We start from the raw sequence: 26,198 nt of genomic DNA on the forward strand, positions 1-26,198 counted from the left end.
CCTGATATAAATGATGAATTGATGGGTGCTGACGAGTTGATGGGTGCAGCACACCAACATGGCACAAGTATACATATGTAACAAACCTGCACGCTATGCACATGTACCCTAGAACTTAAAGTATAATAAAAAAAAAAAAAAAAAAAGAAGTTTGGCCAGAAGTATGTCAGCTCCACCAAATCATCACCTTTGTTTCATAGTCAGGATTATTCACATTTCCAACTAGAACACAGATTTTGTAGTGGAGTCCAAAGACAAAAAATTAGTGTGAAGCAAAATGATCTTTAATCTTTTTCCTGGCAATCTCCGTTTTTAAGAAGTGGAGAGCTTGTTGTCATGACGTGAAACCAGGAATGGTTTTAATTGCGCAGTTTCCTTGTGAGTGTGTTCCTTTCAGAAATTTTTGTTTTTTCTTTTCTCTCTCTTTTTTTTTTTTTTACTTTGTTTTGTTTTGTTTTGTTTTAAACAAAGGCAGAAACTAAGGTTCAGGGATTGCAAGTGACTTGAGAAAGTAAACAATGTTTAAAAATGGAAAGTTTAGTTCAACATATCTCCACATTGAATTGAAACTAAGGACTGTTTAAAGGAGCAGAAAGTTTTCAGTTTTCTCAACTTTAAACTTTTATTGTTTCAACGTAACAAAACACATACTACTGAAGTTAGCAGAGGCGACTTCAGGAGTAGCTGAGTAGACAGAAGTCCTGTGGTAAACTGGAGGTCTGAAGTTCTCTTCTGGCCATGCTATCAGTTTAGTATTGTAGTAGTGTTATTGTAACTATGTGCCCTGTCTTTAGTAATTAATAAGTAATTATTTTAAATCTGAATTCGGAAATGTCACAATAGTTTTAAAAAAATGCCAAATAGTGACCAGAAAACCATTGTACCCTTACCTCCCTTTAATTTCTTTGATAGATTTAGAGGTTAAAAAAAAAACCTTTATGAAATAGTAAGTTATTTTCCTCTTTTCTTTTTTTTTGAGACAGAGTCTCGCTCTGTTGCCCAGGCTGGAGTGCAGTGGCACGTTCTTGGCTCACTGAAACCTCCACCTCCCTGGTTCAAGCAATTCCCCTGCCTCAGCCTCCTGAGTATCTGGGATTACAGCTGCATGCCACTACGTCCAGCTAATTATTTTGTATTTTTTAGTAGAGACAGGGTTTCACCATGTTGGCCAGACTGGTCGCAAACTCCTGACCTCAGGCAATCTACCCACCTCAGCCTCCCAAAGTGTTGGGATTACAGGCATGAGCCACCATGTCTGGCCATTTTCCTCTTTTCATAGATTGTCTTTGGACAAACAATAAGCTATTATAAAGCAAGTACTAAAATCTATGCACCTATTCACTTAGTCCAACTTCTAATTAAATTACATGATTTTTATTTTTTCACATAAATAATATAGGGGCTAACTCAGATGTTGACTCAGACGTTGAGAAGTAAATTGTAAAAAGCAAGAAGGTTGGAAATAGAAGAAGGAAATTTAGGTGATGAGCATCTATCACAAGCTACACATCATGAGAATATATTAAATGTATTCTCATCTGATGCTAATCACCCCCTTGTGGGCCATAACATTTTCCCAATCGAACCTCAAGAAAAATGCTTCACATTCAGTCAGTCATTCAAGGTCATACAGCTAGTGAATTCGGGCCTTAGTTTCAATATGATGTGGAGGCATATTGAACTTCACTTTCCATTTTTAGACACTGTTTACTTTTTCAAGTCTCTTGCAATCCCTGAGCCTTAGTTTTTGATTTTTTAAAAAAACAAAACAGAAAAAAAAAAAAGAAAAACATTATTACCTGTCTCATCAGATTGTTGTGAGGGCGAAATTGGAGAATGAATGTGCAGTGCTTTTAAAATGACATTGTGTTATACAAACATTAGATATTATTTATATCCTCTTAAAGTAGTCATCATCACCAGGTTGTACCATCACATTAAGCACTGAAAGGCAGTCAAGCATTACAGAGTTCTGTTCTGACAAGGGACAGATAACAGCAGGCTAAAACGAATGCTCTCTAATCCCCAGCCACTTGTCTGTGGTTGCTGTGAATTCATAATGCTCCTCCGAATTTTCCACTGTAGTTTGCTAACATCAAAAGTCTGATGAACGAGGAAAGCCATTGAGCCCCAAGCAGCATTTATCTGCAGAGGTTCATATCTTTTAGCTTACAAAGTTGTAAAAACAACCTGCCAAGATGAAATACGTAAAATACTGCCTTATGTTTATTTATAGTAGGTTATCTGATTCTGCAGAAGTACTGATTTTGTTCATCCATGCTGATAGAACACCTAGCAGCCATCATTAAGTGTGAAAGTGGGGAGTTTGCCAACTCAGGATAGGGGTTCCAGGCAGTTTGCCTTTACTCAGGGGAAAAGGCTTTAAAGGTAAGGATGCTGTTTTGACTGTTTTGTTGACTTCATTTAGTTTGCCATCTTAGTTTTCATATATATATATATGTGTGTGTTATAACAGTTATTTTTCAAGAACAGAATTTTTATATTTTGCAGACAAATTTAAACATATATTTGAGGAAAATTCTGTTGAATAAGGGAATTTTTTGGGATAAAAAGTCTCACATATTCTGAAATTTGTCTAAAATAACACAATGAAGAAAAAGAATTTTAAAATACGATTAAAATACATATTTCTAATTCAACAAATCCTAACCAGGGTATTTTATGAAGCTATTAATGAATTATACTCCTGATTAATGGATAAGAAAACTGAGGCTAAGAGAGATTAGTTGTTTTCGTAACGTCACATAGCCATAAATTATCAGAGTCAGGATTCAAAGTATATGTTTAGAGAAGACAGGAAAGAATTTCACATTTACCATCCTTTTTAAGTTACTAGAGAATCTTCATTTAAATAAATTCATTGGGAAGCTAGACATTCCATATTACTAAACTCCCAGATAATGAATTTTTATTTTTTATATCACGACCACTCAAATCTACAATTTTAGCACTTGGAAGAAAGTAGACTAAAGATGAATTTGATATTTGTTCTATCTTTCCCTTGGTAGCTCAGTGTCATTGTCTTGAAGGGGAGCAGGCAGTAGTTTGACATGCCTGTAGAATTACATGGGAAATGGAGGGTTGTTTGCCCCTACTGAAAAGTCTGCTTGAGTTATTTTCCATTTGTCTGTTATGAGTTTTCAGTGTACACTTTCCCATTTCTATTTAGAAAATAACATGTCTCCCACTTTCATCATCAGTCCCTGTTTTTCTACTTTACTGTTTGTTTAATTGGCTCTCATCCTCTCTTGTCTGCGGACATGTAAGACGCACCTCTTGCCTTCTGCCCTGATTGTGAGCCTTCCCCAGCCACGTGAAACTGTGAGTCCATTAAACCTCTTTTTCTTTATAAACTACCCAATCTCAGATACGTCTTTATCAGCAGCGTGAAAACAGACTAATACAGTGGCCATGAGCATAAGGGTTAATTGTTTTTCCTCAAGGGAAAAGGGAAGAGGGCTCCTGGGACTCTCTTCCCTCTGCATTTAGTGCCTTTGATGTAAACAGGTGTCAGTGAAGATCAGCCAATACCTCTGAAAGCAACAGAAGGGTCACAGGGTTTGAGGAGGGGAGGGATGTGCTTGTCATCAGGATAGAAATGAGAGACAGTGGATAGCTTCTTTCTTCATTTGAAACTAAATTGGGCCTAGAAAAAATTTTTTAAAAATGGACAGAGATGAGACTGGTGGCAAATTCTTATGTCTGCTCAGGAGAAGTTCTCCATTTTGAAGGGTAGCAGGTGAAGAATGGATTCTCTTACATCTTTTAAAGGGCACACAAAGTGTTCTGTATTCTGTAACACAGAGGGCAGTGGGAGGATGCCCTATTTGCTCATTGTTTCACTTTCCTCCAGAAACCCTGACCCTGAATTGCTGAAGAATCAAGTGGATGTTTGGGGGGCAGGGGGCTCCCTTCAGTGATGTAGCCACATGTATGACAGTTTCCACTATAGCCCACTCCTCTTCTCACCCTCTCCTTCCAAGTTTCCTCTGATTAGTTCTCAATTTTCATATTTTATAATGCAGAGGTATTACTCCCTCTTTACTCTCTTGGCGCTGGAGACTGCCTCTGCCTAAGGAAGCTTTTAAAAACATTTTTTCATAAGATGAATTACAATATTGGCTGTGATTATCAACGACTAGAAAGTGATACAATTTTTTATTTACATTTAAAGAAAAAAAAACTAACACATGAGAAAGTACTTGATCACTGGGAAATTCTCAGAAGTGTTAGAAACGGGGCCACCTACAAATAATTCACAAAAATAATTATTTCAGCAAAGTCATAAACTGTTTAATGAAATGCATTGCTACGTACTCAAATCTAATTCCTTATATACTTTTTTTACTTTTTAATTTTGAAAATTTCCAAGCATACTGAAGTAAATAGTACAATGACCATCACCCAGCTTTAGAAGCCATCAGTGCCTTTCTATACATATTTTACCTATCCTTTTTGCTATTTTACTTTTGCTACAATATTTCATAATACTACATAAATTCTTCAATCTGCACCTCAAAAAAGGCAGTTTACAAACCCATTGTGCCTTATCACATCTAAATAATTAACAAAACTGGTAACATTTAATATCCAATATATATTTCAAGTTCTCTGTTTATTTGAAAATGTTTCTTTCTTGTAAGATTAGGATCAGATCAAGGTCCATTATATTTTCAAACATATTTTTATTTTACATATGAAAGCTTTTAATTATTTCATGGCCTTGAAGTAAATCTACTGAAAGCAAAATTCAAATACAGCAGAAGAATAATGCTGTGTGTCTCAGGAAAAGAGCCAGCCTGAAGAGTGGGCAGTAAGAAAGAGGACTTATATCTCAGAAAGCACAGCAACAGCAAAATGGAATGATTAAAGCAGTGAGCACTGCCTTAGAACCTGTGCGGATTTCACTGTTGGCTGCTTTTCAAACTTGGATCTTATTCTTAAATTCTTTTAGCTAATTTTAACTCTTGGGTTACTGTTTTCAGCTTTTTCTATGGTCACTTTTTCTACATGTGTTCATTGTCTCTTGAAATATCATTTAAAGTAAATTTGATCATTTCAAAGGGAATATTTGTTTGATATTACTAGGATCTTTGATAACTAAACTGCTTTGGTAATATTTGGATTCCCCAACCTCCCTTTAGTGATTTTCTTTGTTCTTTTCTGTTTACTCCGAACTTGGAACATATAAAAGAGTTTTCCCAATTGTTTCCAGTTGTCTTCAGAGTTCCATTCAATCTACAACTTCCTTTTGGGGTGAGTTCTCATTGTTATTAATGCTGCTATTAATGTTCATGATTTTAGGGTAGTGTTGATCATGTTCACCCATATTCTGGGTTTGTGGGATTACTCTGTCACCAAATTCTGTTTAAGATGTTCACACATTTGTTCAGATTTTTATTTCACTCTTTTAGTTTTTCCATAATTTTTAAGAAGGATTTTAGGGAGAGAGAGAGTGTGACTGTCATGTTCATGTCACTGGAAGAAATCTCATTATGGAATTGATAAGAAATGCTCACACTTGAGAACACTGAATCGTTATCTCTGGCATTAGTGACAACACATGATAAAACAAAAATCCTGCAGTCCTCATTCCGTGTGTTTGTGAGTGAGCCTAGCCCCAGAAATCCCTGGAGAATATAATCCCTATAAATATTAATGTTTGTTTCTAAGTAAAAGTTGTAGCTATTCTAAAAATGTTAATATCACAGTATCACTCGATGTAGTAACAGTGAACTTCAGGGATGTCATCTTTCCAAAGGAATGACTAAATCACTTTGTTACATCCCTTCATGTACAGAAGAAGCAGAATAGAAATTGGGAACATCTCTTGGGATGTTAGCATGATCTCTGCTAGTCCTGTTGGTGTTCATGTGAGTCCAGTGAGGACGTGATGAACAGTTTTCCATCATCACAGACATTAGAAGAGATAATGAGTTAATGTAAAGATGTGAGAACAGGGGCAAAATTTAATCAAAAAAATGCACTTATTACACTACCTACAGATTATAGCCAGCTGTCAAGGTACTATTACCGATCACTTTCCCTGGCTACTTGTAAGGAAGTGCAGAAGCCTATGAATCTGATAAAATTGAAATAAGGGATCAGCCATATTTACACTTACCAAAGATAACTTATGGGTGTTTTGCCCCAGTTTGCTACTTAGCCTAGTTTGTTTTTCTTTTCTTTTCTTTCTTTTGTTTTTTTGTTTGTTTGCTTGTTTTGTTTTGTTTTGAGCTAGAGTCTCACTCTGTCACCTAGACTGGAGTGCAGTGGCATGATATTGGTTCACTGCAACCTCCACCTCCCAGGTTAAAGCGATTCAACCACCTCAGCCTACCAAGTAGCTGGGATTAGAGGCACCCACCACTACACCTGACTAATTTTTGTATTTTTTTTTTTTTTTTTTTAGTAGAGATGGGGTTTCACCATGTTAGCCAGGACGGTCTTGAACTCTTGACCTCAGGTAATTCACCTGCCATGTCCTCCCTTTAATTCTCTTTGGATTGTGAATTTAAAACTCCTAGGATCCAGGCATGGTAATGCATACCTACAATCCCAGCTACTCAGGAGGCTGAGGCGGGAGGATCACTTGAGCCTAGAATTTCAAGACCAGACTGGGCAGCATAGTGAGACTCCATCTCTATTTTTTTAAGGAAAATTCTTAGGGCAATGGTATAACTGACAGAATTCAAATGATAAGCTGGTCTGTGCACCCAATGAGGTATATTGTTATGGTTGGGTTTTGTTAGTTTAGAATGTTCTCAGACAATGCTGAGGCAGCATGAAAGGAATGTTCAACAAATAGGTTTCACTCAACTTTCTGGTCTTCCTCAGTAGCACACAAAGTCATTGGCTGGTAGAGAAAGCAGGTGGAAACAGGTGGGTCTTATCATGCCTGAGAAGCCATTAAAAAGGACTCCTTCTTCAACAGTAAACCCCCTTTTCCCCATGATTTCTTCAGACATCCTACGTTCATTTTCCTCTTTCATAAACAACAACTAGCTCCTACTTCAAAAAATATATACTCAATTTTTTTAAGTTAGCAGTATATTTCGCTTATTTGTATCTTTAGGTTACTTCCCTTGAACAGTTTTAAACATCTGAGCAACTACTGGCATTAGCATAAACACCGACCGCCATCCACATGCTGATCCACTGATTTTTGTTATTTAATATTTGGATCATATAAATTCTTATGATCACTATGGGTCTCAAATGGTAACTGTGAATTTAAATGCTTTACAATTTTTATTGAGAATCATGTGTGTGAAGTTTTAACATCTTAACGCACACGCTTGACCAATAGGCACGTATGCCACGTATGCAAAAAAGTAACCCTCAATTCTGAAACGCCAATTGCACCAAGATCATTCTACTTACTACACATGCATAGTCTTTTTTGAGGGTGTTCTTGGAGGAGAGTGAAGAGTGTGGAGCTGATTACTTTTATAGAAAAATTATAATGTAAAGGCGAATAAATACTCAAGCAACACAGAGGTTCTGTACAATACCATTACTTGCATATTATGGTATGAGTCATCTCCCATTTGCTAACCCAAATCTTTCATTAACATTTTTATGTGGAGCCTCAGTGTCTATTCAGTGGAGTTGTATGGATTGTACCAGGATAAAGAAACTCCAGATTTTCACCAATGAAAATTGAGGCACGATGTTTTGTTCAGACTAAAAATCATATCACAAAACAAGTGTATTCCACAACTGTCAGAAGACAGCATCCAATAGGAATCTAAGTAAGACAGAAAAATGTCTCACTCGTCCAATGGACCAGGGTACTCCATAGAGTCATTGCTGCTCCCATACTAGGATGTGCTTTAAGCCTATGGTTTCATAACACCACTACCAGATCTTTTATCTATGATCAAAGTAAGTTAATTGAAGGCTCAAGTGGGGAGCATGAACTGTTACCCAGCACAAACCCCTTATTCCATACATAATGAATGCTAAAGTTCTCCAACTATTGCTCTCTATATGGTTATTAGAATAGTGAAAGAGAATTTATGTAGAAAGCATAGATATTTTCCTGGGAGAAGAGGGTCAAGAAAGAAAAGAGCAAGAGCATTAAATCACTCCTAGTGTTAAGTAATTAACATATGCTAACTTTCAACAGAGGTCAGTTTCAGGTTTTCATATGAACAAAGAGAAAGTAAGAGATACAGATATAGCAAAAGAAAAATAAGATTTTACAGGAAGAACTTAACCAGATGCATGGAAATTACTTCGCTGCTAAACATAAAGACATGAGGTGGGATCAAAGACTAAATTACAGCACTGGAGTGCCAAATAATTGATAAGTCTAACAAGAGTGGCAACTGACGGGCCCAAATACCATTTTATTCAGCTAGTAATTGCTACATTTTCTTTCTGAGAAGGAGGTCACACTCTGAATTGTGAAATTATGGTAGCTAATGGAATTTACTACTGCTTAATTAAATTCTTAAAGTAAAATTTTCAGTCAGGTATGGAAACTGTAATTGCTGAATTTGATTTGAAATGCTAACATCAATTGTGGGTATGGGGTTCTTATATCCTCAGCAACTGCAGAGGGATAGTGGTATCTACAAGCACTGATTACCTTTTCATGAGGTCTATAGCATTCAGGATAAGAGGCATCTCTACCTGCATTCATTAAACATTATTTGAGCATCCTAAGTGCTAGGTACTCTGGTAAGCAGTGAAGAACTCAGAGATAAACAGCTCACATTTTAGTGAGAAGGACTCACTGGAGTCCTGAACTTAAAATACTGAACTTATGTAAATAGTTTGCTGAAACTACAAGCCAGCATACAGACATCTGCTGTCATCCTGTTGATTTTGGCTCAACTTCCTGGCCTGTGAAGATAATTTCAAACTCTGATTTTGTCATCTGCTATATTAGTTTTTGTCTCTCTTCTTTCTTTTTATTTATAAAATTGATATTTCACTTATATTATTGTCATAAATTTGTTTGCTGCCTCAGCATTCATTTTTAGGCTGGAAATAAGTTGTTTGAAACCCAGTTGTATGTTGTCACCTTAACTTTTCCTCCCATGTGATTATTTGCAATATAGCTCACTTGTTTCTCATCCCAATGACCCTAATCCCAACAAATCCCACAGCTGCTGAATGTGATAGAAACTACTGGTCAACACCAGAGTCATGTAAATAAGTCCCGTACCTCAAAGATGTTTTATTTAAACTAGCCAATCCGTAGCCAATCATGGCCCTTATTAAAGGCATGGTCCTAGAGACCCTTTCTCTCCTCTTCATCACCAGCTAGTTGAGCTCCATGTTGCCTTCTTCCTACTTCCCATCGGCCTTCCCTTTGGCACCCCTAATCTCTCTGAGACTTCTGAGCAATAAATTTATTTTGTGTTATGCATTTTGATTTCATCTCCTCCTGGTGTCTCACTTGACTCACACACTCAAACCTAACTCACTCCCCATCCCATGAGAGCTCTCCTAAAGTGTGGCTATCATGGCTTATGGCCACTGTCAACAGATACCTCGAGACCAAATTAGAAGAAAACTATAAAGATAGAAACCATAAAAATGATCTTTGAAGTCAATGATAAAGTTGAACAGCATAGTTTCGTGACTTTGGAATCAGGCAAAATTTCTTCTCCTCAAATTCTAATCCATGAGGTGTGGAGAAACTTTACCAAACTGCCTTTATCGTAGGTCTGTTCAAATACAAACTAGCAAAGATAATATTTATCTCTGACGGTTTATGTGAGAATTAAACTGATGCTCCATTAGTGTATGCAACATGCCTGGCACTTTACAGGGACAAACTAAATAATTAACCACTGCAGAGTATCAGAGTCGTTCTTTCTGACTATTCTTTATCGCTTATTCGAATATCTATTAAAATGACACCAAATTTCAAGTGTTATACCAGACACATTAAGATACATTTTTGAATTTATAATTAATGATGAGAGAGATAAATAAGCAAAGAGTCAAGTTAAAGCAATTGCATCATCAAGGAAGATACAGCATCAATCCCTTTCATACATATTTTTCTATATTATTCACAAATATGTCAGCATATGCTTTTCAAAAAACAGAGAACTAGCTTCATTTTCTGAAGGTAAAGTTCAAATTTCACATGAACGCCCTTTACAGTAAAATTTAAATCTTTCAAATCTAACTTTAATTCACTCCCCTAGTTATCTTCTGTATATTCTCTTCTCCAATCAAATCAAGATCTCACCATTCCACACACATTTTATGTTCTCTCTTGCTGTCACAGTTTTGCACATACTCATTTTTTTCCTCTATGTCTGCGACTTTCTTGTTCTCCTTGCCTCGCAAATTCATATTTTGAGAATGAATTTAAATGCATCCACTTTTAAGAAGCCTAATTTCTGTAGGGAGAGGGAGACTTTCCATCTTCTAGATTCCTAAAACATGTAAATAAGCCAATAATTCAATAATTAGGAAAAAAAAATCAATCTCAATACAAATATTTTCTAATAACAGTATTCCTACAAGCAAAATATTTAATCATTTTCTGTTGTTATAAAACTGTATTTTGCTTCTGAAAATTTTTTTTCTCAGATATATTTGCTCAAGTAGTTTTAAAATCAATGATAAAAGTTGAATTACTGGGTCATTTATTATTTGTATCTACTTTCTTTGACACTGGTAGTTTGATATTTAAAAATATAGAAGAATCCCAAACTTTAAAGAAGAGATCTACTTGGGAATCAGAGGGTATTTATGTAATATAAATATTCATCATGTTTCTTTTTATTTTATTCTTCAGTTTGTTTTTTGGTACATAAAGCATGTTTAATTTAAGAAGACACCCATCTGTGTGATATCTTCCAAGAAGCTGATATATTTTGCTAATTTTTAGATTTTTATTTCTTTAAACAAGAAGAGGTTTTATATTTGTGGCACAAATAATATGCTTTTCCTCTAAAGCAAATGTCTTAAAATTTACATCTTTACATGACTGCCAGATGTCTAAATTTTCATCTAGAAAAAATCATATCCAAAGTTGCTTCCATTACTCAAATACTTTTTTGGTCTTTTTTTTTTGTTTGTTTGGAACAGTCTTGAACACTCACTCACAAAAATCATTATTTTGCTTGTATCTCCCTTTTCTCCTCCTAATTCATTACTTTGCTGATAACTTTCATTGTTAACCAGATTATATTCTAATTTCCCAAAGTTTAAATATATCTTCCAATTGTGGATGTTTAAAAAACGTGAAGTACTTTCAAAAGGGGACTTAAATAATCTTTAATAAGTTTCTAGGAAGACTTCTTAAAAGATAATAGAACTCATCTTTATTCATTAATTTTGTGTCTATCCAGAAAATCTACTTTATTGTTTTGATGCTCTGTATTTGTATGGCATTTCACAATTTAAAAAATAACTTTACATACATGGTGATTCAACCTACACATCAGCCTTGTAATGTGGGCAGGCAGTTTTTAACAAGTTTATCTTATGGATAATTGCATGACCCTAAAAGTTATTGTGGTCAGCCTGTCATGAAAAGGACAGTATGCAGTACATGGTGAAACTGAAATCAGTGTTCAGGACTGCATTCCTAGTCTATTCTTACTTCTCATACTGTCTCCAAGTTTTTACGATTTCTTATCTGAAAATGCCTTCAGAACTGTGAATTAACTGACTTAGTAGCAGGCTTTGCAAATGCCTGTACTTTATAATGAGTTCTTATGCCTTTAGATAAATATAATAGACTTCATTTTCTAGTACCTTTATAACATTTTCCACTAGGCTGTATATTATCCGTGATAATGAGCTCTCATGTTATATTGCATGTACCAATGCTTTGGTAAACTTACTGTACTCTGGGGTTTTAAGCACCTCAAATAGTCTTCTGAATAATTAATTATTGAACTAGCTGCTTGTGGTCCAACAAAGACATAATATCTTTCCAAGTTTTACAATAAATTTTTTACCTAAGGATAAATATAAAAGTTTAAAGAGCAAATCCCTTATTGTTTCATTATTCTTAAAGAACTTTAGCAACTGAAAAGGCATTGTTTCTACAAAATGAGCTAAGATGATTGATTTATTAAGTTCTTTGCCATTTTTATGTATGTAACATATTGAATATCTTTAAATAAGGTACTCCAGGGAAACTCCTAGTTAGGATGCTTAGGAAAGTTTAAAATCTCTAAGGCTGCTTTCAAAAGTTCCTTGTTATGCCAGATGGTTTTCCAGAATTCTGAGATTATTATAGGATTCCCAGGAGCCTGTGAGGCAGATCAGAAGTCTAAGTAGAATCTGGATCCCTTCTGCCACTCTCTGTGTATACTTTTGACTTTCAGAAACTTCATTCAGTTCATTAGCAAACACCTACTTTATGCTTAACTATTTACCAGACACTTGGTAGGGTTGGCAACAGAAAGGTGACTAATACGAGGCCCTTACATTTAAGTATCTTATTATCTAATAGGAGAAATAGGCAAGTAAACAACGAAACTAAGTCTGGTAGGTAGGAGAGAAATATGTGCCAGATACAGGAGTGACAAAACAAGACTGGCAAAACTATGCAAGAAACAGCTTCAACATCAACCCCCTTTACCTCGCTTTTTTACCTGGAGCAATTTGGGGATGAGAATCACATTTATTCCACAAAGTGCTTCAGTGACTTAAAAGCACCACATCTAAATACCAGTATAGTGAAATTTCTTTGGGATTTAACTTGTCCTGGTGTTTCAGATGCTGAAGATAAACAGAGAACCTCATCTAATATGATGCTACTAAACCCTGTACTTTAGAATTGGATACTGGCTATTTTTTTCCTTTCGTTAATGGAATAATGTAAAGCCAAATGATTAGTCTATTCTTTGTGTAGTTTTATTAAATGTTTTCTTTAAATTATAACATGAAGTATAGTACATTGATACCAAAAAACTTACTCAGGGTTAAGTTAGGAATGCAGTTGCCATGTTAAGTATTTCTAGTAGAGCAAGGTATTTAAAAGAGAGAATTAGTTTGTGAAACATTTAAAATGGCTACAAAAGCAGAGATCAAGAAAGTCACTACTGAGAACATCAGCTTATTTTAGCACAATAAGTAGGAAATTATCAGGAAAATTCCTAGAAACCCCGAGAAACTGCAATTGACTGTCAGAATCCTCCTAAGAACACTTTAGAAAATGAAATTCCAAGATAATTAGATCAAGTTTTCTCCCTTGCCTTGAGGTAAGTGTTGTAATGTAAAGTGGGGTTTACATTGAATTAAAAATAGACCCTGTTATGTACCTGCCAAGATTACCCCAAACATATATCTAGAAATTGGATTACCAATTTGATTTTTATTACATTTATCATTGTTTCCATGCTTGCATTGTAATTTCAAACAGAATACGTATGGCAAAATGGGCAAGAATTACCATGTCAATGTCAATCCACTTAATAGCTTCCACTTGAGTTTTATGTGAGAAAGCAACCGTACATAAAATGGTTCAGAGAAACAACAAAGAGAATATTAGGCCTAGATTTCAGATCCATCTTTACCATTTATTAGCTGCATATTTTTGAGCAACATATTTAAACTTACTAATTCTTAGTTTTCACATCCAAAAATAATGGGGTAATATTCTTTGAAATGCTTGGGCAGGTTAAAATAAAGGGCGCAGAGAGAATACTTAGCAGAAAACCTTCCAAATAGTAAGTACTCAGTAAATGACAGACATTATCATTGGTCATTATCATCACAATAATCACCATTATCATATGTGTTGAATAAAGCATAATTTTTTATTACTTAACCTGGAGCTTAATCTGAAAATATGCTAAATTTAAAATAAAACGGCAAGTTTGGGGGAGATTCACGCACATTTGTGGCTTATAACTTAGGAGAGTGGGAGTGTGGGGATTTTAAATTGAATATTAGCCCAATGAACAGGTATATGTGCATGTGTATGTGTATGTGTGTGTTAATGTTTCAAAGGCTATCATAAACAGAAAAAGCATGTTCAAGCTCATAGATGTGTGAGAATAAGATACTTTGGGGAAACTGAAAACAGTTCAGTTTAGCTGAAATTTAATGTTTGGTAGAGTACAGTGTGTTAGGTTTCTGCAGATAAACAAACATACATTTATTTATTTATTTATAAGTATTGGCTCATTTGATTATAAGGGCTAAGTTCCACAATCTGCAAACTGTAGACCCAGGAGAGCAGACAATGTAAGTTCTAGTCTGAGTGCAGGAGAAGACCAATGTCCCAGCTCAAAAAGAGCCAGGGAGGGAGAATACATTATCTCTTACCCTACCTTTTGTTCTGTGTAGGCTTCCAAGGGATTAGATTCCCCACTCACATTAGGGAGGGCAATTTGCTTTACTCAGGTTACTGATTCACATTTTAATCTCATTCAGAAATTCCCTCACAGATGTGTTTAACCAAATATCCGGGCATCCTGTGGTCTAGTAAAGCTGACATACAAATTAATGATCACATTTAGGGCCCGAGGAAAAACAAGAATGCAACAATACATACAATTTATTAATTGTGAATCAAGCTAAAGAGTTTAGATTTTATCTTAAAGGCAAACATGAGCCAATAAAGAATTTTTTGGCAGTTTAGTGACAATATCAGATGTGTTTTAAGAAAGTTCCATCTGTTTAGTGTATGGAGAATGAATTACAGCAGATAAAGACTTGAATCAGGGAAACAAAAATAGAGGCAATTATGCTAATCTAGACAAGAAATGATGAGGGCTTGGACTAAAGCAGTGGTGATGGGAGTGGAAGGGAGAGGATAGATGAACTATATTTTAGAGAGGTTGGGATGGAAGCAGGAGCAGTATTACAAAAAACCAAAAACAAACAGAAGAGTCAAGGGTGACACCATGTTTCTACCTTGAGTTAGTTGTACTATCTATATAATCAGAGAGAGAGAACAGCAGGATGATGGAGTAAAGCTCAGATCAGAAAAAGCTTAGCTCGATGTGTTATTGGGATATTATGGTGGAGGTATCTGGTAGATACATGGACAATGCAGCTTAGAAGACAGATCTACACTTGAGATTTAGAATTTTAAGTAATCCACTTATAGGATGCTCATGGAATAAGTACTTTGTGAAAAATAGGTAAATAAAAAAATAAAAGGGCCATGAATGGATAAAAAGGAAGAGTGGGAAGGGGCAGGGTGGGGACTGGGAGAGGGACTGCAAGAATCTGAACTCTGGTTCTAAAGAATGAAAGATGAGGGCACAATAATATAAGGGCTTCTGCTTGCCATCTCTGAAAGGAATTGCATTAATCTGATGTGACGCTGCTAATAAAGACATACCTGAGACTGGGTAATTTATAAGGAAAGAGGTTTAATTGACTCATAGTTCCACGTGACTGGGGAGGCCTCACAATCATGGCAGAAGGAAAATAAAGAGAAAAGTTACGTCTTACATGGTGGCAGACAAGAGAGGGTGTGCAGGGGAACTGCTCTTTATAAAAATATCAGATTTCATGAGTCTTATTCACCATTATGAGAACAGCACAGGAAAGACCCGCCCCCGTGATTCAATTACCTCCCCACTGGGTCCCTCCCACAACACATGGGAATTATGGGAGCTACAATTACCTCTCACTGGGTCCCTCCCACAACACATGGGAATTATGGGAGCTACAATTCACGATGAGATTTGGGTGGGGACACAGCCAAACCATATCAAAAATAAAAACCAAAGTTCAAGGATTCTGAATGATAGGTCTTACATAATTCTCAAAACGTCACTTTTTCATTTTTCTTGGTTGATTTTTCCCAATCCATTTCACTACTCTGTTCATCAATAAAATGCTAAAGTGAATATATTTTTGTAATTATTTTCAGGGCACAAAGTAAGAAGATGCTAGGAGACAGAGCATTTCACTCTGGAAGCAGTTTTGGTAAGAACAGGGCCAAAAGATAAGGTAGGGAGGGTAAATGAAATGAAGAGAAGGAAGCATTCTGAGTTTGTACTCCAAAGGAGAAAGAAGAACGTTGCTGTTGAAACCAAGACATTCCCAGGAGGGTAGTTTTCATGTCTAAGAGAAAGACTTAAGAAACTCTATAGATTTCCTTCTAGTTACTATATGGTAAGAAAGAAAGTGAATGAAGAAACTTCAGTTTTGAAAACCGAGGGGGCATTTGGTGGGAACATTCCTGGAATAACAGTTTTTAGAAACCAGATTGTAATGAAATAAGTACAGTAGGGTGAGAAATCCCTAAGACTCTACTTTCTAATGTATCTGTCCCTAATGGAAAACACAGTCTTCTGGCAATTGAATTAAAGAGGTAAAAGATTCAGGCAATCCCTTAGCAGCTGATTTCTGATATTTATCACTGAAACCACCTTCCTTTGTATTTTATGGATATCTCTTCATCAGGTAAGAAAATCAGATTGCTCCTAGTTGTGGAAACTGTCCTTTAGCTTAACCTGATAAACTTTGCCCGGAATAAACTCTCATTGACTTCAGTTTAGAAATTGGAAGCTGTTATAAAATCTATGATCGCCCTTCAGGACAACACAAAGTATCAGACTGGGATTTTTTCATACAGTACTCTTAGTCTGGAATAAGTCCTTTATCACTCACAAATACAATTTACTAATGTTCCAACATGGTAGTTTTCTTTTTCTTCTGAAGTAACTTCATTGACATTGTTGGTTAATTTGAGTAGAAACTTATTTTTCACCAATAGATTCTTAGGATGAGTGAAATATTTTGTTTTATCTCTGTATGAATACAAGTGAAACATTCAGGTTTGACAAACATGCTATTACTCCATTGTTTGGCTAGGGAATAAAACATCTGACTTTTTATGGGAAAGTAACCTATTCTCAATACTCCAGTGTTTTTTTTTTTTCTCCCTTTAACTATAGCCTCTCATTTTAATTCAATGCATTTGGTTACAGCATTGGACTCTTTCTGTCTCTCTCAGTCTCTCAGTAATGCATTGTATACTTCTACTCTCTTGACTTATAAAGGGAAATCTGATTCATTGGGAATGACAATGCTTGACTCTCAAGAGTTTAATGACAATCTGGACCCCTATTTTCTACAATCTAGTTCCAGTTCTTTTCATTTCCAGAATTAAAAGTGTTGCCCCATCTCTGACATCATGCTTAGACTTAACTTGAACAGCTCTTTCTCTTTGTCTGAGCCCCACACATACCATCTCTATCCTTCCCGGTCATGATCATCATCTTCCCCCAAGTTGGTTTTATGGAAAAGTTCCATGATGGCTTCTTCCAGTCTTCTCAGTGCTGCCTGGAAACACAGCCAGGATAAGAACAGACTGATGTTTATGAGTCTGGATGAAAGAGTTCTGTGGGAGTTTCCAGTGAATCAATAATCATCATCTATTTTCAGTGAAGCACATAACATAATGTATAAATGTGTAGTATTTTCAGACAAGGAATAAATATTAGAAGGCTTAAACAACTCCCAGTAGCAATAATAATTAATATTGACTACTGAGAACATGAGAGTCTCCTTTAAATTAGGTCCAATTTAAATTAGGTCCAATAAAATGGAGAGCAAGACATACGTATCCAGATACAGAGAAACTGACAAAAGATTCACTCTTTGACCAACCTCTAATCAGGATCCTCTGAACTCTCTTCTTAATTAGGCCCTGAATTTTTGGCTTAGATGTGTTTGTCTCTGCATTGTTCAATTTTTATTTTTATTTTATTTATTCATTTATTTTGGAGATGGAGTCTTGCTCTGTTGCCCAGGCTGGAGTGCAGTGGCCGGATCTCGGCTCACTGCAAGCTCCCCCTCCCGGGTTCACACCATTCTCCTGCCTCAGCCTCCCGAGTACCTGGGACCACAGGTGCCCACCCTCCACCAAGCCCGTCTAATTTCTTTCTTTCTTTTTCTTTTTTTTTTTGTATTTTCATTAGAGACGGGATTTCACCATGTTTGCCAGGACTGTCTCAATCTCCTGATCTCGTAATCCACCCGCCTCAGCCTCCCAAGGTGCTGGGATTACAGGCGTGAGCCACTGCGCCCGGCCTGCATTGCTCAATTTTAGCAAGAATTTCACTAAGTCGATTTAGCCAGAATACCCCATCCTTGATATCTGATCAATCCCTGAACCTGATTAAATTCCTCATCCCCATCATCCCCTAGGTCATGCCCAATCACACTGATCGGTCTTCAGTAAGAATCTTGTTATTTTCACCAGAATCTCTCCTTACCTCGATGTTTCCTCTTAGTAATTTTCCATCCACCGACCCTCGCCCTACTTCTTTGCTATAACTTGCCACTATTCCTTGTTGTATTCAGAGTTTAGCCTGATTTCTCTTTTCTACCACGAAAACCCATGGTAGTCCTCCCGACCCTTGAAAAAAGTCTTCCCTACTCTCTTTAACAAGTGTCATGAATAATTTTTTCTTTACCAGTTATGGTGCTACAACTTGAATAGCATCAGAATGGACCCACAGAACCCATCACTTTGGACCTTAAGTGTACATTCTCACTGAAGCCTTTGTCTTCTCCTCATCAATTGATTAGGGATCCATTGAGTGAGTCAGATTCCTGAACCATTGCTCTGGATAAACATTTGATGGAACTGTGAAGGCCAGATTTTAATTCGTAATATTCTCAATATACTATTTGAAGCTGGGTTGGAGGCCTAGTTTTCTTTGTTTGAAAGTATCTTCTGATCTGGAAATTCATCCTTCCTGATCCCTCCTTTAAAATGGGAATGATCCATTCCCTGACTTCTGGGATGGAGAATTTTTTAGAATACAGAATAGACAGGCTGTTTCTGAGTCTTCTCTATTTTCTCTCTTTGATCCTGCCTGTACTATGGGAACTTCTTTGTAAACTAACCTGCTCCCCTGCAACAAACTCCTGCTGACTATGTACTCTGCCAACTCTGCTCACTTTCTTATTGGCATAATTTTACTCTTGATAATTTGATATTTCAATGGTTTCTTTGAGAAACCTAAGATCTTGCCAAATTGGCTTCTCTGAAACCTTTCCCTTATCATCACCTCCTGTCCTCCCTCCTCCTTTTACCACCTTCTCTCTTCCCTTCAGTTTCCTTGATGCCTTTGATATGTCCCACTTCAAGCCCCTACTCCTCAAACTTCTGTCCACACCTGTTAGGCTTTTCCTTTCCTGAGCTTTCTACAGTCACTTGAACATTATTAGGTCCCTTGCCCTCATCAGAACCTCTCAAGAGTCTCAGGGTACCCTCAAACGCAGCTACCTGAGGCTGAAAAGGAGAAAGGCTAATTATAAATGAACTGGGTATTTTGTGAACTCAGATGGGCTTTGAAGACCTCTAGGCAGTTGTTTTTTGTCTCTTCGATAGCCTATAGCATCTATATGAATATATCTCTGGGTAAAAGAAAATCTTAAAAACCTTCTCCATGGACATCAGTTTAAAAATATAAACAGGCTTTATCCATTATTGAGTAGGTAAACTAGTCCCATTTTTTGTCAGAAGTGTAATTAATTCATATACATATAAAATTCATACAATTCATATAAAAATATAAGGTTTAGATAAGCAAGTGTCACTTGATTCATGGATAGAATTTTAGAATACAAGCTATCTCTGTTAGCACTCATCTGAATGTACATGTATGTATGTTATGTATATATGATATTTTCCTACCTCTGGGTGATGTTCCGGAATTATAAAATCACTTAATGGAAGTTCTATTCAAATTGGCTTAGAGATGAGCACTTCTATAAATATTTCTTAAACTCTCAGAAATATAAGAATACACTAGGTGTTTTTCAAGTGTGCATGAGTTGAGTATATCTTTGGTAAGTAGGATTAATTTCATATTGTTATTTAAAAATAGCTATGTCCTCTGAGTAATTAGAACTAAGTATAATACAAGCATGCATTTATAGTCTATTTGGGTTCACCAGACAAATAAGATTAAAAAAAGGAAAATAACTTGAGATGATGGTTAGCACCGTTTGGTGCTATAGTATGTCTGCCTGAAAACAGTTATCAAAACCATTTTTAGTTTTTAGAAACCTTAGAGTTATACTAGGTTAAGCAAAGTAATAGACATTAATAATTTCTAAGTAAGATAAACTACAGAAACATTCACTACTAGCACAAACTTAAGTTTATAGACTTTGGGCATCTTATTTTTATATGATATAGAGACACAAAATTCATTTGAGTCTGTTACTAAGCATGTTCATTTTGCTATACAAAGTAGAAGGAACCTATAAAATTGTGAAATCATATATTCATAAAATTCATAAAATTTTCTAGCCTGCTACAGAATACTGGTATATGAGAGACAATTGAAAATAGCCTCCTTCCTGGTTTTGTCTGTAAAAGAAAGGTTAGTGATGGTTAAGAATTTTAACCAACATATTTAATTAAAGCTATTAAAAATAATAAGGGTGAAAATAAACAACTTTGCAGGTAAAGTATGAGGTTTGAGGAATGTTTTTGTTCAAGAAAAATAAAACAAAACTAATTTTACATCAAAGTAGAATGACTCATTGACCCAGAACAAGAAAGAGGAAAACGTAGTAAACAAACACACACAAACAAAATAACCTGGATGAATATAAGGATGTTATAAAAAATTTATAGAAAAGAGATCTCAAGTAGTCAAGCTAGCTAAGATCTGGATTTATTTATGTCTTTTTTTCTGAATGAACTTGACATCAAAAGGATACTAATGCAATACCCAGATTTGTTTTTCTGTTAAAATGAAAACGTTTTCCTTCATTATTGGCCTCCTAATAAGACATTGTAAAAGGGTTTTTCCATTTTTAGTAACTGGCTTAGGAAACCAAGATTCTGTGTCTTATTAGAATAATTTCCTGGGCTCTATGTTAACCTTTATCATGTCCTTAAAGGCTGAGACTCCACAGTTTTTAAAGCAGTAAACTTTTTAAAAAATACTTTTGAATATTTTGCCTCCCTAATATCAAATCTTAAATGAAATCCTGTTGTTCTTGAACCGACTTTGAAATTTCCCAGAGGTCTTCAATGGATTTATTCTTTCACCTTTCAGAAAAACGTTAAAAATGATTCACTTCATTTGATATGTTAAATTGCATAAAAGGCATTGGCAAGTGAGAAAAGATGTTTAACCTTCCATATGTTCATTTGTATGGATAAGTACTATTAACATAAGTATTTCAGAAATTGTCTGAAGTTTAGGGAAATTTGTCAGCACTCTTGCTGGCAATGATACGTTCAATATCATGCTATCAGTCACAAATATGGTTATTACTTTAAGATATTGTATTTCACAGAAACAACCACATTTTCTTGTTAAATAAACTCTATACAGTATAATTTTTAGCCATGGCCATTTTAAGACTTTTTCGGCATTCACCAATAGTTTTTGTTTTATTCTGATGCTTTCCAAAAGTGCTTGCAGTCAAAAAGGAAATGTTTATTTTTCTTTCCATTTTATCCTTCCAAAATTTAGAAACTGTTTTTGAATATTTTTATTTTCATGGCAATATAGTTAGTTGCATAAGCACAATAAGAACATATTCTCCTTATAGCAGGACATAATTGGAAACACTGATTGTATAACTAAGGCTTTTGACAGGAATGTCACATTTGAGAATGAGAATGTGCATAGAATCACGGCACAAGTATACATATGTAACAAACCTGCACGTTATGCACATGTACCCTAGAACTTACAGTATAATAAAAAAAAAAAAAAAGAATCTGATTTAAGGAGCTAAAGTTGACTTTATGGAGCCAAAATATATAAAGTTCTTTTGGAAAACCAGACTAGTAACTGGCTTATAGGGTCCTCAGACTTACAGATGAATAATGAAGGTCACTTCCTGGCAAGTCAAGGATACTCAGAATGTTTTTAAGACTTTGAGAAGGGAGGAATTTATCCAGATCTATATGGATTGCAGGTGAAATCTGATGATAAGTTCTTGGCTTGGCTTTTTAAATTTAAGTGGCTTCTAAAAGGCTAATCTGAGATTCTTAATGAAAATTTCTAGCAAAGCTAATTCAAAAGGCCTATGTGGGCAATTGCCATTCTTATTACCCTTATGTTAATAATTAGGCTACATCTAATGAGATCAGACTTATTTTGTACATAAAAATGGTTATAGTTGATCAAAAAGGAGGGCTACCAGAGAGAGAATTTTTCCCCCAGCAGAAACTATACCATAGCACTGTGAATTCTCTGTTCTTCTAGTTTCCTCCAATATCTGGCTACAACTCTTCAAGCTAACACTTCCAATTTTTTTATTTTTTTTTTTGTATACTGTCCTGATTTGGCATCACTGAGAACCAAAACTTCCTTTTTCCTTAAGCCTTGCAAGTTAAGGCTGATTGACTTGAAATGAAATAAACTCCATAGAAATCGTCATGATAAATCACAGATGGGCAAGCTAGGCACCTGTTGCTGTGTAGACCATTAAAAAGTTCATTGAAACCTGCAATGGCATCACCAAAGACATTCAAACTACAAACCAGGAAATTCACTGGGTTACCTCTTCCATGTTCACTCGACCAACTAAAGAGGCTTCAAGCTCATCATCTATCAGTAGAAATCTAGACTGGCTGCCCTCTCGTCTCAGAAACTGGGTTTCTAACTATTAATTTTTTTTTTTTTTTAATTTTCCTAGAAATTTTCCTCATCAAATGCCTGACTGCTCATGCCATCCAGCAAATACCTTTATTACCAATTCCTATCAGATGATTCATCTACTCCTTAATAAACAGGAGGTGACTGAATGAATAAATGGACTTATACGCTTCACAAAAAAGAAAAATGTGTATTCTTTCTTTGAATAAGATGGGGGGACTAACAAAGATTCTCTCCTCGATCAAATTTGAATCAGGCTTTTTCTGAAGTCTCTTCTCAAGTAGGTCCTGACATTTGGGCCTCCATGTTCATTTCTACATTGACAAATTTTAGCAAGAAACCTGCTAAGTCAGTTTAGCCAAAATCCTACATCCTCTTGGTAACTGACCACCTTCAATATCTAATCAGATTCCTCACCTCACCTTATACCCTAGGTGATGTCTGTCACTCTGGTCTAGCTTCAGTAAGAATATTATGTGGTCAATTTAGCTAGAATCTCTTGCCTCTGATGTTTCCCCTGAGTAATCCTGAATAATTTTTCTTCCACCAACTCCAGCTCTACTCTTTGGATATAAATTCCTACTTTTCCTTGTTGTATTCTGTGTTGACCCTCATCTCTCCTCTACTATTAAACTTTACTGTAGTAGTCCCCTTGAATAAAGTCTTTCTTATCTCTTTAACAAATGTCATAAATATTAGGTTAGTGCAAAAGTTATTGCAGTTTTGGCCATCACTTTCCATGGAAAAAACTGCAATTGCTTTTGCACCAATCTAGTTTTTATTTAATGAAATATTCCTTTCTGCTGAAGTCCTCTATGGAAGAGAGAGAATACTTGTTCTGGGTGTCTCTGGAGAGCACGGTCACAACCAATGAGTTGAAGTCCGTAAGAAGAAAGTTTGTGACTCTCTCTCTCTCTCTCTGTGTGTGTGTGTGTGTGTATCTGTACTTATATCTGTTCTTATATCTGTATGTAAGAATTTCCTGATCATTTGAAGGGTATAAAAAGTAAACTTGTGTTGTAAAATAATGGTCTCCTTCATCCCTGGGAAGTTCAAAGAGAGGCTACTAGTCAGGAATATTGCAGACAGTATTTCTTTATTAGGTGGATGGCTGGGTTGGTCATATTGAAAATAAATACATAAATAAATCCCCAAAGTCCAGCATTTTGGATTCCAATTTCCATGGTTCAATTAGAGTCAGTGCAGCCTGGTGGAAAAGATTATTAGATTCGGAGTCAGAAGAGCTGTCATCAGTTCCTAACTCTGGTATTAATTAGGAGTGTGACTTTGAATAAGTCATGTACTCTCACCGGGTTTCATTTCTTTCATCTGTAAAATGATGTGAATGATATCTATCCACCAGGAAGTGCAGGTAAAATTAGAGAACATGTGAAACACCTAGGACATAGTCTGTACAGAATGGATCTTCCCATTAATTCTACAGGTGTAATTTCTGGAACAGTTATCACCCAGGCAGCATTCTAAAGTAGGAGGAGAGAGAGGACAGGAAGTATCAAAAGAACAGATATCTAGGAAACACAATTGGCAGTAAATACTGCTGTACACTACCACAAGCTTTGCTGTTTCAAATCCTACTTGTGCCAGGATAAAACTGTCAAAATCATGACAAGCAGATTTCTTATACTTTCAGTTCAAATATCAGTTACCAAAGTAACCAATAGACAATAGAAACGTATCAAGCATGCAGTTCACAAAGATTTGCTGAGTGCCCAGTAGGAGCCAGATGCTACGTCCCATTCTTATAATTTGGGAGTGTGGGGAAATGGCTACAGCCCAGAGGTAATGTACAGAATAATGAAGGAAGATTTTAAAAGTGTATTTCAAAAATAAACTGACTTTCTTGAAATATGTAATTAATCTTATTCTTGCTTTCAACATCTTCTTGGTAAAGATCATCGCGGCAAGGGAAGCATCATGCCTGATTATTTTCAAATTGTCTTTTTATAGGAAGTGCATTAATATGTATTATACCGCTACTGTCCTCAAAGTGAAAATAAAAGTTTTACCTGCTTCTTTTCTTTTAATAAGACTTACTTTTTACAGATCTTTTTTTCCTGTTAAATTTACACAAATAATTTGAGCTGAATTTTAGCCAAACAAATTTGAAACCACCCCATAAACTTTATAAAATGAATCAGAGAAGAAGAGGGGGAGAAATGGAAATAAACCAAGCTTGCAGCACATTCAGCATTAATCATGAAGTCAGGTCACTCTGACCTGCTTCCTCATAGGTGTGTGGCACCTGTTGTCCCAGCATCATGCATCATGTAGTCCCTCTACTTCCCCTTAACTGCTCTATAGACAATAACTTGAACATTATGAAACATTAAGTTTTCCCTTTGAGATATTTTTTCAGGTCCTGCATACTGATGGAAATACTACACCAGCTTGTCTGTAAGACTCCAATGGTGCCAGCTGGTGTGAAGGATACCACTGACTCAGCTGATCTGAGGAACCCCATGAGAAATGGACTCACCAACAAAGGCAGTTTCTATATCCTGATGATTTCACCCTCCTTGCCCTGACCAATCAACAACCCCAGTTCTTCAATCCTTCACCCTCAATGATCCCCTTAAAAATTCCAGCCAAGAACTCCTCGGGGAGATGGGTTTGAGGATGTCCTCCCATCTCCTTGCTTGGCGCCCTGAAAAAATTAAACTCTGTCTCTGCTGCATCCCTGCTGTCTGTGTCAGTGGTCTGTTACTGTGCACTGGACACATGAACCTGTTGGTCCTATAACAAATAGATGAGTCCTCAGCAATTTGTTAGGAAACATTCTTAAATAAAAGAAAAAAAATCATTTTTAAATACATGGACAAAACACACCACATTGTTAACAAAACTGTTTTTCCATCTTTTTAAATTGAACACTGTATCAGTTGGGGTTCAGGCAGGAAACAGAGACCACAAATTAATTTGAACAGAACATTTTATGTAAAGAATGAGCCTGGCCAACATAGTAAAACCCCATCTCTACTAAAAATACAAAAAATTAGCTGGTGTAGTGGCGGGCACCTGTAATCCTAGCTACTCGGGAGGCTGAGGCAGGAGAATCGCTTGAACCCAGGAGGCGGAGGTTGCAGTGAGCCAAGATCCCACCATTGCACTCCAGCCTGGGCAACAAAAGCAAAACAATGTCTCAAAAATTAAAAAAAAAAAGAATTATTAACCAATTATCTCAGGACTAACTCAGAATTAACTAGTAAGTATTAAAGATAGTTCTAAAAAAAATAGGAAAAAAGCAGAGATGGGGAGCCAGCTTATACTTAGAACTGATTCAGAGTACCCAAATGTGAAAGGAAAGTATCTTGAGCCCCCAAACCACTATGCTAAAAGGAAAATTCAAGCTGGGAATGCAAAGCCATCTTTCTGCTTACTGAAATAAATGCACATCTGATTGCCTCCTTTGCAAAGGCTAATCAGAAACACAAAAGAATGCAACAATTTTTCTCTTACCTACCTGTGACCTGGAAGTTCCCTCCCCTCTTCAACTTGTCTCACCTTTCTGGAACAAACCAATGTTCATTTTATACCGACTGATTGATGTCTCATGTCTCCCTAAAATGCATAAAACAAAGCTGTGCTCTGACCACCTTCGTCACATGTCATCAGTAC

This window comes from Colobus angolensis, unplaced genomic scaffold (genome assembly GCF_000951035.1).
Source record: "Colobus angolensis palliatus isolate OR3802 unplaced genomic scaffold, Cang.pa_1.0 Scaffold313, whole genome shotgun sequence".
Taxonomy (NCBI): Eukaryota; Metazoa; Chordata; class Mammalia; order Primates; family Cercopithecidae; genus Colobus; species Colobus angolensis.